We start from the raw sequence: 18,530 nt of genomic DNA, 5'->3' as shown, positions 1-18,530 counted from the left end.
CGTCTATCGTCTATCCCATCTATTAGCTGCCGCATGTAATAGACCTATCTCTATTTGTGAACCAGCAAGTTCAAACTGTGCCTATTCTTGCATCACATTTCTCAAGTTTAAAATGTTATTGTCTCCGCCAGGCCGAAAGGCATGGCGAGAGAGTATGTTTTGCACCCTGTCCGTCCGTCCGTCCGTGTGTCCGTCCGTGTGTGTGTGTGTCCGTCCGTCTGTGAACAGCTAATCTCCGACACCGTTGGCTTGATCGCAGCGAAACTGTGCACACACACTCCCTGGATGCCAATTCAGAACCTTTGCCCCAAATTTTTTACATGGGCCTGTTATAGCGCCACCAGGAGGCCGCTTTTTCCAGAACAAGTTTTTTGACAGTACTCCTACAGATTTTGTCCAAACATCACGCAAATCGGTACACAGTATCTCTATAGTCATTAAACGAAAAGAATCTTTCAGATTTTTCATATTCCATCCTGATTGGCTAAAAATGGCTTCCAAAGCTTGCAGGAGTGCTCCGTTTTGAACAAAATGCCTCAAATCATGATCACAGCATGCAATTTCCCTGAAATTCTGCACGCACATTCCCACTATGCCGAGGAAGAAATGCCACTTTTTTTTTTTTAAATCAGCCTCATGGTGGCGCTATAACAGGCCGATTCGTGTTTTTACCTATCACTGCACCGATCTGTGTAAAACTTTGTATGCGCACTCCCTAAAGAACAAGAAAAAACCTTTGCCCTGCATTTTTCACATCTGCCTTTTATAGCGCCACCAAGAGGCCGCCTTATGTGAAACACATTATTTTATATTACTCCTTCCCATTTTATCCAAATTTCACGCACATTTATTTTATTTTATTTATCTCTTTAGGTAGGGTATACATATTCTACCATAGAAGTGTAAACATCATTTCATCGAACAGGATGCTGTGTGACTGGGAATAAAATAAATTAATTAATAAAAATGCATAAATAGAAAACACTAAACTCGGTTTTGACTGAATGAACAAAACTTCAAACACTCCCAGATGCCATCTTCCAATCTAAACTTTGCTGGCAAACTTCTGTCGCCTCTGTGCCACCCTGCAATGATCATCATCACCATCCCCATCATCAAAACTTGACTCCAGTGTCTTGATTGGACGGTGCCGATTGCCTTTTCATCGAGGCGTGTCATAGTTCCGCCTGAGAGTAGTCATCGAGGGCAGAGGCAGGGAAATGGCCTCATATATATGTAAACACTATGTAAATGGGTTTTTGTAAACAATAAACAACAGTGATTGCAAATGGAGAGGCTGTGGTCAGGGATGAGAGGGACAGAGGTGCATTTTGGTGTATGTGTGCGTGCGTGTGCTGAATGTACAGTACTGAATGTAGAACGTAAGACAAGACAAGTTTATTGGTATTTCAACAAGTCGATTCTGAACCGTGGAACTGCATAGACTCCACCAGAGTATTTCTACATTGCAGTATTGATACTTTTACTTAAGTAACAAATGCGAGTACATTTCCCACCACTGTTGGTTATTTGTTCACATGTTTAAAAAAGAAATGTGGATAGTAAGACACATGTTACAATAGGATGGTGTTTTTTACCTGACCAGACTGCCTCCCACAATTTTCTAATTCTTCCGTCATACCTGGAGTCTGGAGCACGGAAGCTCTGAAAATTATCCGGGGATAAAGAGGATGTGACGCTTCCTCCAGTCGTGCAAATTTGTCCTGATATAAATCAAAATAATCAAAGCCTATATAGCCTGCTGCTTATCAAAGAAATGGAAATTCAAAAATAAAATGTAAAGATATTTTAGAATATATTTTCGTTAACGGAAATGACAGATGACAGCTTCCGTTCTCGGGTTTCACACGTGTATATCGCATTCGGAGATTGTGGAATAGTTTGGCTTCGTGAGACTAGGGGTTAAAATGATAGTTCACCCAAAACGTAACTTTTTTTCTATCAATTAGTCACCCCATGGAGATTTTTTAGTTTTTGGCGCATTCCTAAGCCAATAATTTGATAACCAGCAGACCGGTAGACGGCGGTTCCGGTAGGAGACACAAAGGAGACTCTTTGTGTCTCCTACCGGAACCGCTGCCAGTCATCAAATTATTGGCTTAGGAATGCGACAGAAACAAAAAAATATCCATGAATTCAAGTCTCCACGGGGTGACTAATCGATAGAAAAAGTCATTTTGAGGGTACACTATCCCTTTAAGTGTCTTGCTCAGAGACACCTTGACACATTGCTGAGGTAGGGAATCAAAACTGGGACCTTCTGCCTCCCAGGCGGGCTCTCTGCCCATTCAGCTATGACCGTATGAGGCCTGGGTTCAGCCAGAGGCACTCTTCAGGCAGCGGGGAATTGATGGTGTGATAGCGACTGAAAGAGGGAGAATCGTGCAGTGAATGATATTTTGACTGTACTGTTGAACTAAAGTTCCAGAGGAAAAAAAACGTTTTGGGACTTGTTTGATTTCTTCTTTAAATACACACCCACACTTCTATTTTGTATTACTATTTAATGCAAATTGATTGTAAGCAACTGAATGCAATTAAATACATGCTATACATGTATAAATATATTGTACTACTGTGAGTGCCTAAATATGACACTCTGGGATTTCTGTTTATAATATTTTTATTAGCTTTATCCTAAAAAGACAGACGTAAAGGAATTAAAAAAAGATAAAGTAAAAAGAGCATAAACGAAGACAAAAAAATGGCTAAAGAAAAGAAAAGAAACAGGGCATAATAATGGTCATTAGAATAAGTTTACACTGCCAGATAAAGCGTATGTGGAAAGTGGAAGGCATACAACTATCAAATAGGTTCAGTGTGATATTTAAGCACTCTTGGATTTCTATATAAGATGCCTGAGGCTCTTGACCAAGCGTCCATATTTGATGAAATTGGTGTTCCGTTCTGACTCAGAAAGCAGGCCTATCACAACTAGAGAAGTCTGGCTGGTTCATGATCATATTAAGTAAGGACACCCACCGTAGTCAAGTCTACAGAAGGTGAATACATTGACTAAGTTGAACAAATCCTATATGTACTGTAGATCGTACGTATGTAGTGTGGTATTAACTTGCTATAACCTTACTGTGCATGTATTCAAGTATGTATTGAATATGCGTAAGGGCCAGAACAATCCCCTTGTTGTCACTGACGTCGAAAGCATGCTGCGTTGTGTGTAAACTTGCACTTATTTTCATGACCAATTCCAACTGTGCCTTTTGATTTCCTACCATTTTCCTGTGGAGGCAACATGGTGCCTCAGTAGCAGACAGGCATTAGCAGAGAGAGAAACAGAAAGAGATTTAGAGGCTTAAGCTTGGGTTATGCATCATTATAATGACAGATCTGCAAGCGCACAAAGCGTCACATCATGACATGTGGTGAGTTTGCCGATCTGTGATGTTGTTTTCTTTCTGTTTGTGAGTGTGCGTGTGCGTGCGCGCGTGTGTGTGTATGTGTGTGTGTGTGTGTGGGTATGACAGATTATAAAGTAAGCATTAATGTCTATGATAGAGTGACCTCTACCCCTCTCTCACTGCCACCCATATTAATATAAATATATAAGACAATGAAAAAAACACCAACCTACTTGGATGCGGAGCGTGGGCTTATTGCATGAAGCATCAAATTAATATATTAATCCACCCGTTCACTATAATTCCTACGATTCCTCCCACCTCTCTCCCTCCATCCTCCCCTCTCTTCACTTTGAATCTCATAAAATGAAAATAACAGTGGTGGCAGGTGAAGCAGGTCATGTGTGTGTGTTAGTGTGTGTGTGTGTGTGTGTGTGTGTGTGTGTGTGTGTGTGTGTGTGTGTGTGTGTGTGTGTGTGTGTGTGTGTGTGTGTGTGTGTGTGTGTGTGTGTGTGTGTGTGTGTGTGTGTGTGTGTGTGTGCGTGCGTGCGTGCGCGTGTGTGTGCGTGTGTGCGTGCGTGCGTGTGTGTGTGTGTGTGTGTGTGTGTTTAAAGCAGGTACAGTATGGTTGCAGAACACTGAGCACACTTTTCCTCTCATAATTGCCATAGATGCTAATTTGATGTCATGACTGAGTCCCAGATGGGATTGTGAAAATAGCCACTGTGCAATTTAATTATTTTGAAACCACACACACGTGTGTGTGTGTGTGTGTGTGTGTGTGTGTGTGTGTGTGTGTGTGTGTGTGTGTGTGTGTGTGTGTGTGTGTGTGTGTGTGTGTGTGTGTGTGTGTGTGCGTGCGTGCGTGCGTGGGTGTGTGTGTGTGTGTGCGCGCGCGCATGCACGTGTGTGTGACAATTCTTGAAAAGAAACATCTATGTGGGATTCAGTTTAAATTGTCTTCTCCTTTTGTGATTTAATGGATCTCAGAGTCCCCGCTCTCATTTTTCTTTTTAAATTAATCCACCAGAAAACTGCTACGGCACATTTTGTGAAGGAACTCTAATCTATGAACCAAAAATTATCCACAGCCATGCATATGAATGAAGTATTCTGTGTATGACATATTGTTAAGAAGTAGGCGCTGTGTGTGTGTGTGTGTGTGTTTGCCACAGGGAAGTGAGTTTGTGTGTGTGTGTGTGTGTGTGTGTGTGTGTGTGTGTGTGTGTGTGTGTGTGTGTGTGTGTGTGTGTGTGTGTGTGTGTGTGTGTGTGTGTGTGTGTGTGTGTGTGTGTTTTCTGAACTTGAAAAATATAGGCCATGCAATGCATTGTGCGATTGATGTCAAGTTTCTTTGCTGACATAGATTGACCTCCAGCAAAGCAATTTAAATGACTTACAAGATTACATTAAAAATATGTGTTTTTCAAATGAGTTTTCGCCACCAAACACTGTTATCACTGGTTAATACTGCAAGCGTTGCTTTCATGGAAAGAAACAAGCTCAAAGAGAATGAAAGAGATAACTGTGTGTGTGTGTGTGTGTGTGTGTGTGTGTGTGTGTGTGTGTGTGTGTGTGTGTGTGTGTGTGTGTGTGTTTACCTTACTTATTGAAAGCCACTCTGGTTAAGAGTGTCTGCTAAATGCCTATATTGCGTGCGTGCGTGCGTGCGTGCGCGCGCGCGTGCGTGCGTGCGTGCGTGCGTGCGTGCGTGCGTGCGTGCGTGCGTGCGTGCGTGCGTGCGTGCCTGTTACAGAATGGGTCGTAGCAGAACTGTATAATATTGACTATCCCATTCCAAAAGGCTTCAATATACTTCATTGACCAGGTGGGAGTAAAACACAGACTACTTAGCCTGGTCTGCTCTGCCAGATGTCAGACATTTACTTCTGTACCACCATCTCATTTTCTGGAAAGGAAAACCCGAAGGAAATAATAATATTATTACGGCATATTAACTACCTAAACTCTATATATTTATTTGAACAGTATGTCAAACAGAGAAAAAAGTTTACAACATGTTGCAATGTGACACGTTGTGAGCTTATACATTGAACTAGTTTCATCAAATGTTTACCAATTTTTGCTTTTTTCACAGCATATAAGCATATTTTCACAAAATGTTCGCCAAATGTGTTTTGTATGTTCACCGAATGTTTCCCATTTTTTCCCTCGAATGTTCACCTATTTTTGCCTATTAATAATAGGGTTCATGTGGTTAAGATTCAGAGAAAACTAACACATAAGCGAGCTCAGAGAGGTTGTGTCAAGTTTCTGGCTTTTAACATCCAGATTTTAGAACGACATTTTTACGTTGGATCAATATGTTATTTCCTTTGACTCTGTTGTGCTCTCCTGTAATGTTCTTACACGATTCTACTGACATTTAAGCAGAGGTCATCTTTGCAAGGATGTTCACTCTAATTAGTTTATATATATACTAGACCATACCCGGTCGGCGCAGCGCATCCGTGGGGGGATATGCGCACATGATCTGGCAACCCGGGAGGCAGTTCGTCCCATAGCTGGGCAGCCCCGTAACCATGGCGACAGTGTTTGACACAAAAACGCTAATAAGAAGCTAAGATTTGATGAAATTGAAAAACGGGCTTCACAGTTGCGTTCAGATGGTAATGGTAAATGGCTGTGTGCAAAATCAGAGCAATTGGTCCAGCCAGTGAGGAGAACCGGGTATCTTCACTCACGTACTCACCACCACTACAGAGGTTACTAGAATTATAGTATGATACAGTGACTCATGAGAATGTAAGAGACGGATGAGAACATAAAAAGGTAAAAAAGGTTTATATTAACACATCTTCGGTGTTGATTAGTATGCTTTTACACAATTTTGCTACAGACAGACAGACAGACAGACAGACAGACAGACAGACAGACAGACAGACAGACAGACAGCAGGAAGATCAGAGATACAAAAGACAGATACAGGACCCTACTTTGGGGCAGGGAAATTGGTGTGAGGTGAGCGTTGACTCGGTGAATTGATCATTTCCGTAGCTGAAGTGGCATAATCTTCCCCGCCCAGCGGCGGACTGGCCATTTGGCGTACCGGGCAAATGCCCGGTGGGCCGCTGGGCCAGTGCGCCACTGGGCCCAAAAAAAAAATTTCCGAGTCGCGCGGCCCAATTATTAGTTACGTTAATGTTTGGGCTGGGATGCTTTCCAGCAGGCGCCTCAGTGCGGCCGCAGAGTTCATGTGCAGGGCTCGGCTGGCTCAGTGAAACGCCCCCCCCCCCGTTGACAAAATGGGAGGGGGGGGGGGGGGGGTGGGCCGGTCCGGACCAAAATGCCAGGGCTGAATTTTGGTCCCAGTCCGGCCCTGTCCCCGCCCGCACGTGTTTGGTATTTTGGGGATTCGCTGCAGTGCACAGGTGTGGGAGGAGAGGTTGGGGGGGGGTGTGTTGTTTACACAGATCAGCAGCATACTGCAGTTTTGGGGTCAACGAGGACATGGATTTGTGTCATCCGCCGCCCACCTGCTTGGATCAGGCCTTCCGGTATCTGTAGAGAGGCACACACTCATTGCTATTTTCGGTTGCTGGATTATTTTTGGATGGAATATTTAAGCTTCAGCACCACTACGGAGACAACATTTATAGGTGCCGATATAGCACCATTATTGTTTTTTTGTGAGAGCTTATAGTGCCCCGGGCTGCAGCCCAGTCAGTCTGTGCGTTAAGCCGGGCACAGACACACACTAACACACACACATGCCTGCACCAGTGGTGGAAAAAGTACTCATTCGATGTGATGCGACGCGTTGTGAGCTTGTAGATCGGCTATTTTCAAATAGCCTATCTATGTATAAAATAGGGCTAAAGTGGTTCATGCATGTTTCATAATAATATAATTTATATCTGAAAAATAACTAGTAACTAACGTGTTCAAATAATTGTAGTGGAGTAAAAGTACAATATTTGCCTATGAGATGTAATGGAGTAGAAGTAAAAGTTCTGAAAATGGCAAATACTCCGGGAAAGTATAAATTCTTCAAAAGTGTACTTCAGTACAGTACTTGAGTAAATGTACTTAATTACTTTACACCACTGGCATGCACACACCCACACACATTATCCGCAAACATACACACTTACACCAAAAGAACCACAATGGAAATAAGTATAACTTTTTTGTGTTCATCCTTTTGTACTGTTTGGGTGCAACTGTGCTTTCATATTCCAGTGTCCTCCCCAGTCTTCTACTACTATACAGGCCACCCAGACAGACGTGCACGGTCACAAACAATGACTGCTGCATGGACCGTCTGGGTTTGTTTTGCCGATAGCCTCAGCAGGGGGTGTGAAACGCTTGCCTTTATTCTGGAACCACTGGGAATCAGCTGTAGGCCTAAATACATTTCAAACTGCACAATACCTGTTATCCTCAGAGGGGTATCGTCTAAGATTACTGTTGTTGTACGTGCTTCTTACGTGTCTCATTTCTCATGTTAAATTGTTATTTCATTCATTTATTAACCGAATGTCAGAATATGCAAAAATATGTGAACATTTTGTGAAAATAATAGATTGGCTATTCTCCTAACCCTTTCAAAGATATGTGTAGAGGGAAAAAAGGATGGGACCAAGTATACACCACTAGGTCTATGCTCCAGTCAACAGTATATAGGGTTTAAGTGGTTAACGGCTAACAGCTTTAGGTAGGATTATACCTAATATTCTGCAGCAGGAGCGTTAACATAATTCCATCTAAATGTTGCGTGGTTGGGAATTTAAAAACCCAGACTCAGTCTTGACTGAATGAACACAACTTTAAATGTACTCAGATGACATCTCCCCATCTAAACTTTGTTGGTAGACTTTCACTGTTCCCGCCACCCTGCTATCATCATCATCATTATCATCATCACCATCATTATCACCACATCTGACTCTAGTCCGTGCTGATTGCCTCTTCGTCGAGGTGAGTCATCATTCTGCCTGGGAGCACTGATCAAGGGCTGATAAAGGGAAATGACCTCATAAAATGTAAACATTAAAGGTGTCAAGAGCAACATGTGTACGTGACGTTTGTTGTGCGTCGTTTCGTTTGAAAGAGGTTGCCGTCTATAAGAGTGTCTGTCTGTCTGTTCTATTCTTTTTGAAATATTCAACTTTGTATTAATCACTTATAATGGAAGACAAAGGGGTTCGGATTGCCCAAATTTGATCATCTTGACACAAGCCATAAGGAAGGTAATGGCAGTCGAGTCAGGCTGAAACCTTGCCCAAATATTGAATCATACGTCATAGATAGATATGTCATGGATGACTGCCGTCATAGACTGGCCACATGAGATCTGTGATCTACTTGGAGCCGAATCGTTATTGGGCCAGTCTTATTCTGTTGTAAACTAAATGTGCACGGTCGGCAGCCCCGACCGTACACAGAGCAACCTGAGCAACCTTTTCACATCTTCTGTAAAAGAAAACTCATACACCATTGGAGAGGGTGAGCAGTTTCAAATTAAATACTATGAATGATGACTTGTCATGGACAGTGCATACAGACACAGTGGTTAGGAAAGGTCAAGCGCCGCCTATACCACAAGTTGACACCTGAGCAAATTCAAAGTCTTCCGGAAGAACCCTGAAATCCTTCTACTCTGCCGCTACACAGAGCATTCTGAGGGGGGAATATCAGCAAGCCCTGCTGAAGGTGGTGTGCTCTGCTGAGCGCACAATGGGGTAATTCAGTCCCCTTGCTGCAGGACTCATTATTCGAGGAAGTGCCGGAGCAGCGATAAAAAAGATTTTGAAGGATCCCCGTCATTCCAGCAATGCACTGTTTGTACTGCTGTGGTCGGGCCAACGCCTGAGCTCTCACAAAGCCACTACAGGGAGACAGTGCTTTATCACAGCTCTGAACAATGTTAAAGGAGTAGTTCACCCAAAACATGACTTAGTTTCTATCTATTACGTACCCCATGAAGCCTTGAATTCATGAAGATTCATGTTTTTGTTGCATTCCTAAGCCAATCATTTGATGAACTCAAAATGTATACCTGTAGATGTTGCACATAATTAGAAAGCCTGGTGGAGTCTGCCACACCAATATTTCACGATACATACTTATGATCATGTGACCATTAAACCGCTTGAAACTTCAATGCTGCCTCAGCAGCAGACAGCCATAACAGAGAGGGAAACGCTCATAAAATAAAAGTTATAACAGCAGTAGCAAGTGAAGCAGTTACAGTATGGTTGCAGAATGCTGAGCACAGCTAGCTTTTCTCTCATAATTGCCGTAGCTAATTTGATGACAGGACTACTTCACTAGGTCCCAGATCTGTTGCATCTCTTTGGATATCGTTAGCCTCATAGCATAATTGCCTAATCATATTTTGACGGTTTTCACGAAAGAGGAAATGACAAATTTACTGACACATTTCTTTTACTAATTTTGCCTAAGTCATGTTTATCTGCCTTTATTTATAGCTGCATAACTCTACCTACCTAACACTGCTGATTCATCCTGCCTTATTGCCTATGTTCTATCAGAATGCTTGTTACATTCGAAATCATTTCTGCCCAAGTCAAAACGTTAGCCTCACATAGCATAATTGCCTAAGTCATTTTTGGAATGTACAAGCATTCTGATTGGCTGAGGACATAGGCAATAAGGCACAATGAAGCAGAAGTGTTAGCGTTCCACATTTGTCAGATCCGTGTTGCTTTTTATACTTGAGGTGGTCAGCAAAGAGTCAGTGAGTCTGGCCGGCATTTTTCTCTGCCGTGACAATTTGACATCCCACTCACTGATATCATTTTTGCTCACTAACTCTTCAGTTAATTTGATCACGGTATTCTCTCTGAACATGGAAAACCTTTTTTTTTCTTAATTCCTATTCTGATTTCTGATTTTATCAGATCAATGCAGTCTGAGACACACAAGGTAGATCTCTGTAGTCCTTTTGTTGCAAAGTCAATGGTATCAAATCATTTGCCAAATGCCACGAGCAAAAAGATAAACTTCGTTATCTGAATTTGCTGTAGCAGTGACTCTGCGTCCAGCTTTTGTCTGTCCACTTTCTTCCGAAAACTCAGCCAGAATCTCTAGTATCACGTCAAGTAGCTGCAGTGTTTTATTTACAGCTCCTGACTTCGAGCATCAGCGTACATCTGACGCTCTCTCCAGCTCTATTGCCCTACGATAAAGGTGCATTTCTTTTTGCAATTCCATGAAACGTGCGTGTCTGCGAACTCCAGTCATGAAGCTAGACAGCTGATTGACAGAGTTAAAAACATTTCCTGACACGTTGGCAACAGTGCATAACACTAGGTTCAATCGATGGGAGTTGCAGTGTACATAGACAGCGTGTGGGAAGGTTTCCTTTGAAAGAACATGAACCCCCCCTCTGTTTCCCGACATCACTGATGCACCATCAAAACAAAAGCCCACACAACGAGATGGATCCAGCCCCAGTGGTTCCAATACTTCCAGGATTTTGTTTGATATGCCATCTGCAGTCATATCACCGGTGTCAGCAAATCCAATCGCCCTCTCCTTAATCACATCATTATGAATGTAACGGAGGCAGACAGCTACTAGCTCACGTTTGGATTGGTCTTTACTCATCTCCTAATATGGCATAATGGCTGGACCTTTCTTGATTTTTCGAAGCATTAATGAGGGTGCAAATTCCAGTAGCTCATTCTGAATATCGGGGGCTCATCGGTGTAGCATTGTGATTCAACTCCTGAAGCCCTGTTTTCAATTTCAGGGTCATACTTTGAAATCAACTTGAATATTTCCCAAAAGTTTTCTCTATAATAGAGACTCTGCTGTCTCTCTGTGACCCCTGACAGGAATGTTGTGTTTGGCACACATCATCACAATATCTAATACCACTTTCACATGTTTACGGTTTCGCAATAAATGCGACATTAGCAGCATCTCCATGCATTTGGTTTAACACAGTCCCACGGCTATTTGGGGCATGGGCATGGCTTTCTCTGTATGCCATCAGCTTTTGTTGTGCAATATCATGCGGCCTGCGAGTGTCATGTTTTGTACATGCCAATCTCGTGTGCTTCCAATTTTTTAATCCATCTCTCACAAATGTATATTCAGTACGAATCCCAGGAACATGTCTACAGTATTTATCCCTTGATTTGCTATAATCTCAATCCACTTAAACTCATTATACCAAGTAGCAGCGAAGCAGCGTGTTTTACCCGAAACGTGTCATTCTTGGTTGAGTCTCTGGTTCATCGATTGCAGACAGGTCTGAAGGAGCCTCCACCGTGGAAGCTGCTGCTGTTTCACATTGTCCAGGTGGGGCTGCTGGGCTGCTTGGGTCAGTCGACTGCGGGGAGTCCGGGGATACATGTTCAGTGGGCACGGGTCTTTCTCGGCACCACCCCTGTTAATACAAAATGTAAACGAAACCATAATAAAAATGTATAAATGTATGCTTTGGAAAATGGTTGGATATCATTTAAAGTATATATGTTTTGAACAGACATAATAAACAAGACCAGGAGACCTGGTTCTGCCAGACCCAGAATAAATTCCCTTTTATGCCCATGTATGGACGAAAGGGGGACGAAATTCAGAGGTCCCTTTTATGCCCATGTATGGACGAAAAGGGGACAGACTTTTATGCCCATGTATGGACAAAAGGGCGACAGAAAGGGGGAAAAAGCGACATGCCCATGTATGGACGAAAGAGGGACAAAGCCTCATGTAGGCCGACCCTCTGGGTCTGGCAAATACATGTACCTATAAATTGGTGCAGGTGGAAATGGAAGTTTCTGGGAACTTGAAGGGCGGTCAGTTGTGGAGTTTGCCGCCGGCAAGGTGAACGCCTCAGGCGAGTCCCTGGTGATGTCAACAATAATACATTCTGAATCTGCATTTGTGTTAGGCCTAATATCAGGCACCTGCTGCTGCTCCAAGTCCAATCTGTGTTTTTTTTTTTTTTAAACTTTGTTATATTGAGGTTATATTTAGGCTTCTCAGAGAGACTTCTTCTCGTTTGTGTTTAAGCGTAAGTATACAAAGCCGCGACCTTCTGGTAAAAAACAAAAAATAATCTGGTGCGTTCTAGAAACCCAATAACACACACGATTTAGTAGCACAATGAATTTGTATTGGTTGGTTGAGTAGATAATAGACAGGTTGTCGTCTCCAATCTGTAAGAAATTGACACCCACGGCCCAATTTAGCAGCTTAACAGTGTGAATTTGAATGCAGAGATTGCGGTTCACATTATGTTTTTTTTTTTTAGTTGAAAATGGCTTAATTGCGAACGCGGAAGGAGGCCTCCGCCCAAGTGCTGCTTACTATGATATCGTGCTCGGGTTGTGTGTGTCTCCGTCTGTGGCGCTGCCTGTGTGCAACCGCCCCTCATTGGCTGCTGACAGACACGGATTAACAAACGCCAATTCCGTGCATAGATGACTGGGGACTCCGAAACTCCGTGCACAGGAGAACCATATATCCCCCCCCCCCCCATTCACTTCAAAACGAGGCGAAGGCAGTCACGTGACTTTCTCTCTACGCTCTCCCCATCACGGTGAAATAACACGGATTACAAGTCCGTAAATACACAACATTTTCGAGCTGCGTTCGCTTCCAGCGTTCGCGCGTCTTACTTGTATGATATTATAAATATAAAAAAATAGAAACATATATACTGTTATCAATATGGCTTAATACGATATTTAAAAAAATAAATAAAAATAAATAAATATATATATATATATATATATATATATATATATATATATATATATATATATATATATATATATATATATATTTTTTTTTTTTTTTTAATTAACAATTTGTTTGGGTGGGCACAAAAACTAAATGGGTGGGCCCAGGCCTACCCAGGCCCACCCATAGCTACGCCTCTGGTCTCACAGTACTGTACATGCTTCAATATTGAAATCCTACCGTAGGTCTGGAGAGACAGAGGAAGTATAAAGACTGGAGACCAGCTCACTTGGATATCTCTGGGTGTCATTTTATAGCTTACAGTCTACCTTTCCTTTGATAGGTGGAGCAAGATAGCTTTCTGTCGTTTAGAAGAAGCGGGGCCATTTCTCGTAAATGCTGAGTGTGGGTCCAACCTGTACCACAGAGAGAAGGAAGCAAACAGTAAAGGACAAGTCAAGTCACATATTTGTATGGTACATTTCATGCAGCTGCAAACTCAATGTGGTTCACACAGAGCAACAACAGCACCAAAGTAGCAAAATATATACAGTCACCTTAACCTTCCACCTACACATGTTAAGAAAGCATAACAAAAACACTCAACCACATTTACATGGTACAGCATTAATGACTCAACCCCCACACGCATGCAAACAAACAAACAACTAATAAATATGCCCACGTAGTGTCTGACAATGACACACACACACACACACACGCGCGCGCACGCACACACGCACACGAACGCACACACGCACGCACGCACGCACGCACGCACACACACACACACACACACACACACACACACACACACACACACACTGTCCCCTGGGCATGACATTAAAGTGGAGTGCAGTGGATGCATTTGCAATTTCTGTGGACTGTGTAGCTTGCATACAAGAAGGCACTACTCACCGGTGGAATCTACCAACAGCTGACGCTACTTGGCGGCCCCATCTCCCGTGAACAGCTACCGGGAAAAGAGGAATTAGACCTCTGGTGTGGACTTCCAGGCCCGTGAGAACAACTACAGAGAGCGCTTTAACACCAAGCAGCAGTGCAAGACTAAGAACTTTGTTTCCTCTGGTGATCCAGCCCATAGGACATACCCACGGATGGTATTTGTTTAAAATAAATATGTTGTACCTTTTTTTAATGGCCGAAAAAATTAGCCGATCTACAAGCTCAAAACGCGTTGCAGTGCGACATGTTTTGAGCTTGTAGATCTGCTATTTTTGCTATTTTTTTTATTGGAATCCTGATAAGTAACATTTTTATTTAATTGTCTCCCAGGCCGAAAGGTATGTCGAGACAGTATGTTTTACCGTCCGTCCGTCCGTGTGTGTGTCCGTCTGTGAACAGCTAATCTCCCGCACCGTTGGCTTGATCGCAGTGAAACTGTGCACACACTCCCTGGATGCCAATTCCGAACTTCTGCCCCAAATTTTTCACATGGGCCTTTTATAGCGCCACCAGGAGGCCGTTTTTTGCAAAACACATTTTTTGACAGTACGCCTAGAGATTTTGTCCAAAAATCTCGCAAATAGGTACACAGTATCTCTATAGTCATTAAACGAAACAGGTCTTTCAGATTTTTCATATTCTATCCTGATTGGCTAACAAAGTTTGCAGGATTGGTCGTTTTGAACAAAATGCCTCAAATCATGAACGCAGCTTGCGAAAAGCCTAAGAAAAAATGACACCCCTTTCACATTGGCCTATTATAGCGCCACCAGGAGGCCACAATAACGTACCTGACCTGGCGGAGACCTGTGCTCCGAGGAGCACTTTTTCTAGTTTACATTTGCTTTTTATAGCACCACCAGGAGGCCGACTTATGTAAAACATTTTTTTTTATATTACTCCTTCCGATTGTATCCAAATTTCACGCAAATCGGTACACATGATCGCCATAGTCATGTGATCAAGACGGATGTGTTTGATTTGTCATATTCCATCCTCATTGGCTAAGATTGACATATAAAGTTTGCAGTAGTGGCTTGTTTTGAACAAAATTCCGCAAATCATGAACGCAGAGCCCAATTGCGGTCAAACTTTGCACGCATTTTCACACTAAGTTGCGGAACAAATGCCACCCTTTTAAGATTGGGTTAGTCTGCCAATCTTCCAATGCCTCAAATCATGCATGCAGTGTCAGATTGCCGTGCAAGGCCTAAGAAGAAATGGCACCCTTTTCACATTGGCCTATTATAGCGCCACCAGGAGGCCACAATAACCTAATAATTTGAACTGGTGGAGACCTGTACTCCGAGGAGCACTTTGTCTAGTTAGTATTGCCACCACCACCAATAATCATGATAGTAAGAGCAGCTATCTGCTCATACAAACAACGTTCACTGGAGCATTGGAACCTCTGTTTTGTTGTGGGTACTAATGTTGTTGTGGAGCATTTCCTATAAAAAAGTATAGATAGCCTACAGTAGTGTCATTGCTGTAACTTGGTATCTGGAAAGTGATGCTGTTGCTGCAGGGTGAACTATGGGTATCATAGAGGGTGCGTTTGGAAATGCGCACTGGGAGCGCACTCACGTATTTTTGTATTGGAGTGCTCAGTGCTATATATCTGAACGCATGCCCATAGTGTAATGTATGTCTTAGCCCTTCCACCCAAAAGTACCACCAGCCACTACTGAATGTATGTACTTGAGGTCAGGCATAAGGTGCAAGACAGGCAGGGCCTGGTGCAAGCTGGCAGACATTTATTGTGGTTGCTAGCTTGTCTCTGTCACACGTGAGCAACGGTGGACGAAGTAGGCCTATATACTCAATTAAGTTGGTCGGAGAGGCTTATTGTCGGTATCAGTTTCTCAATGCACTCAACATGTTTTATTTAAAAAACAAATGGTAGCCTACTGGGTTTGGTGATGTTCTATATAGTCCAAATCAGCTTAGTTTCCGTTCGCTTACGGGCTAAAAGAGCCCAATCTGAGTCTCTTCACTGTGCAATCCTCCTATAATTCCCCAAACCTCTGAAAACGTTTTCATTCACAATAATGATTAAGAAACATATATACATTATTAATTTGAATGAATAGTATCTAATGTAGTATAATATCAGATAATATTAAAATTAATATTATTTTCCATACATGAATAAAAAAGTTATAATTACAATGCAATTATGTAATACTTTAATTGTACAATATTCTCTACCACGTGTAATTCAGTAAACAACAACAAAACAAATAGCAGAATAATTTTAATATGTTTCTCTGACACATGATATTACACACATGCAGTGGTGGAAAAAGTACTAATATTTTGAGTAAAAGTACTCTTGACGCAGTATGTACCATTTCACAACTCGTTTTCAACATGTAGTATAATAATCTTTTGAAAATAGCAGATCTACAAGCTCACAATGTGTTGTATCGTGATGCATTGTGAGTGAGTAGATCTGATATTTTCAAGTAGCCAAAGTATAGGGATGTAGTGGTTAATGCATGTTTTGTAATAATAATCAAAAATCTACAAAGTGAATAATTGTAGTACAATATTTGCCTCTGAGTAGTGGAGTAGAAGTAAAAATATTAACAATTGGAAACTCTCCAGGCAAAATAAACAGTACATGATGTAGACAGGTCTGGTCCTGCTTTCAGAGCTCCTTGAAGCATGGCAGTTTCCCAGCTTTGTGGATGTAGAGCAAAGGATGAACAAGCCCTGACATCATGGCTATTATATATGTAATGTAAATAGCAACTGGGATGACTGAGAAGCCGAGATTGATTAGTGTAGATAGAAGATGGATGATACAGCAAATTGTAGTCATTACCATCACTATCAAGCTGATCAGAATAATTTTAAAAGCCCTTCTCTTCATGTTGTTTCCCTCCCCACTGTCCCTCTGTCCTTCTCCTGGTCCAGGCTGTTTCAGAGCTCTGAGGACCGAGAAGCAGCAGAAAGACACCACAGAAATGCACACGATGAAAAAGCCCAGTAAGATGTATGACACCACTCGTTTTGACCAAAGATAGAACAAGCTGAATGCAAATACCATCAGCCAGACAACACAGCAACAGCCCAGCCTGTACCGAAGAGCTTTGTACCTGAGAAATACCACAGGGTGAACCACCGCTATGTAACGCTCCACACAGATACAACACTGGAACGACGGAACAGAGAAGAAGAACAAAACGAGGGCCTGTGTAAAAGCAGTGTAGTGGAGAAAGTAAAAGACAGAGGCCAGGGGAGAGATGATCACAGACACAATCAGGTTGAGATAAAATAACTCGGAGGCTATCGTCCCACCAGCTCCACTCAGGATCAGCCACAGAACGTAAGTGTTGGTGGGGAGACCCAGGATGAGGTTGATGGAGCTGACAGCAGTGAGTGCGGTGTCGTCAGCTGTGGATATGTCGGGGGAGTTGGTTCCATTTGACAGTGTGTCGTTCATCCTCAGACTCTGCGATTTTTCCTGCAGCCGAAGAGAAGAAACATAATGGCTGGATTTAAGTGCAGATGTCTGAATATAAGAATGGCAAAACTAATAGAATAGATTAGAATAGAATATTTTGTTGCCGTTATTTAATAGTAAACAGTGCAACCATCAAAAGTGACAAAATGGATAAAATCTAAAAAAAAAATGCTGAAGCTTGTTTCCATTGTAGTAGATTAAACCAGTGGTTCCCAAACCTTTTAGCTCGAGACCCAAAAGAGGAATTGGATGTCTCCCTGGGACCCAAGCGAGTGAAATTAGCAGATCTACAAGCTCACAACACGTCGCAATGAGTCGTGTTGTGAGCTTATAGATCTCCCACTTTCACTATGTCTTAGCTTTTTTTTTTTCACTCATGGAATTTATTTTCTTTCTTTTTTTAAATGTAATACATTATTTTGAAAATGTTTTAAATACATACAGTATATATTTTTTCATCTTTGGACATAATGATCTTTAAAAAAAAATAGGCAACGGGGGGGGGTGGGGGGGGGGATTGTTCCCGACCCACTGCTTGGGAAACACTATTTTAAACAACTCTTCTCAACATTCTTCTGAAAATAACAACAATTATAGTGAACAATGAACACAAGGTTAAAGTGATCTCACTTTTTGGATGCCAGCTGCGTGTCTCAGATCTCTGAGTTGGGTGTTTTGGTGAAGTCTCTTCTTCAGACAGTCTCTGTCATCCTCCAAATGATGTCCTCTCCGCTTTACCTCCTCTAACCATTCCCTTCCCTGCTCCTCCTTCCACTGTAATGCTTGTTGCACACCTGGCACATAAGTGTTTTCATATTTGTTTTGAATCATTCCATTGAATGCTCATTATGCAAACTTTGCACCCTTGGTTGGAAAAGCTCGGGCAACAACGATGTGGAGATCATTTGTTTATCACACACGCTTACAGCCTTTATTTGAGCAGGTTGGTGCCTTGCATGTTTTCTTTCACTGTCTGGGTCGTGAATGGGTGAATGTAATGCACATTGTAAAGTGTTGGATAAAGGCGCTAT

This window comes from Gymnoscopelus microlampas (genome assembly GCF_963454915.1).
Source record: "Gymnoscopelus microlampas genome assembly, chromosome: 22".
NCBI lineage: Eukaryota > Metazoa > Chordata > Actinopteri > Myctophiformes > Myctophidae > Gymnoscopelus > Gymnoscopelus microlampas.
This window is presented reverse-complemented; position numbering follows the sequence as displayed.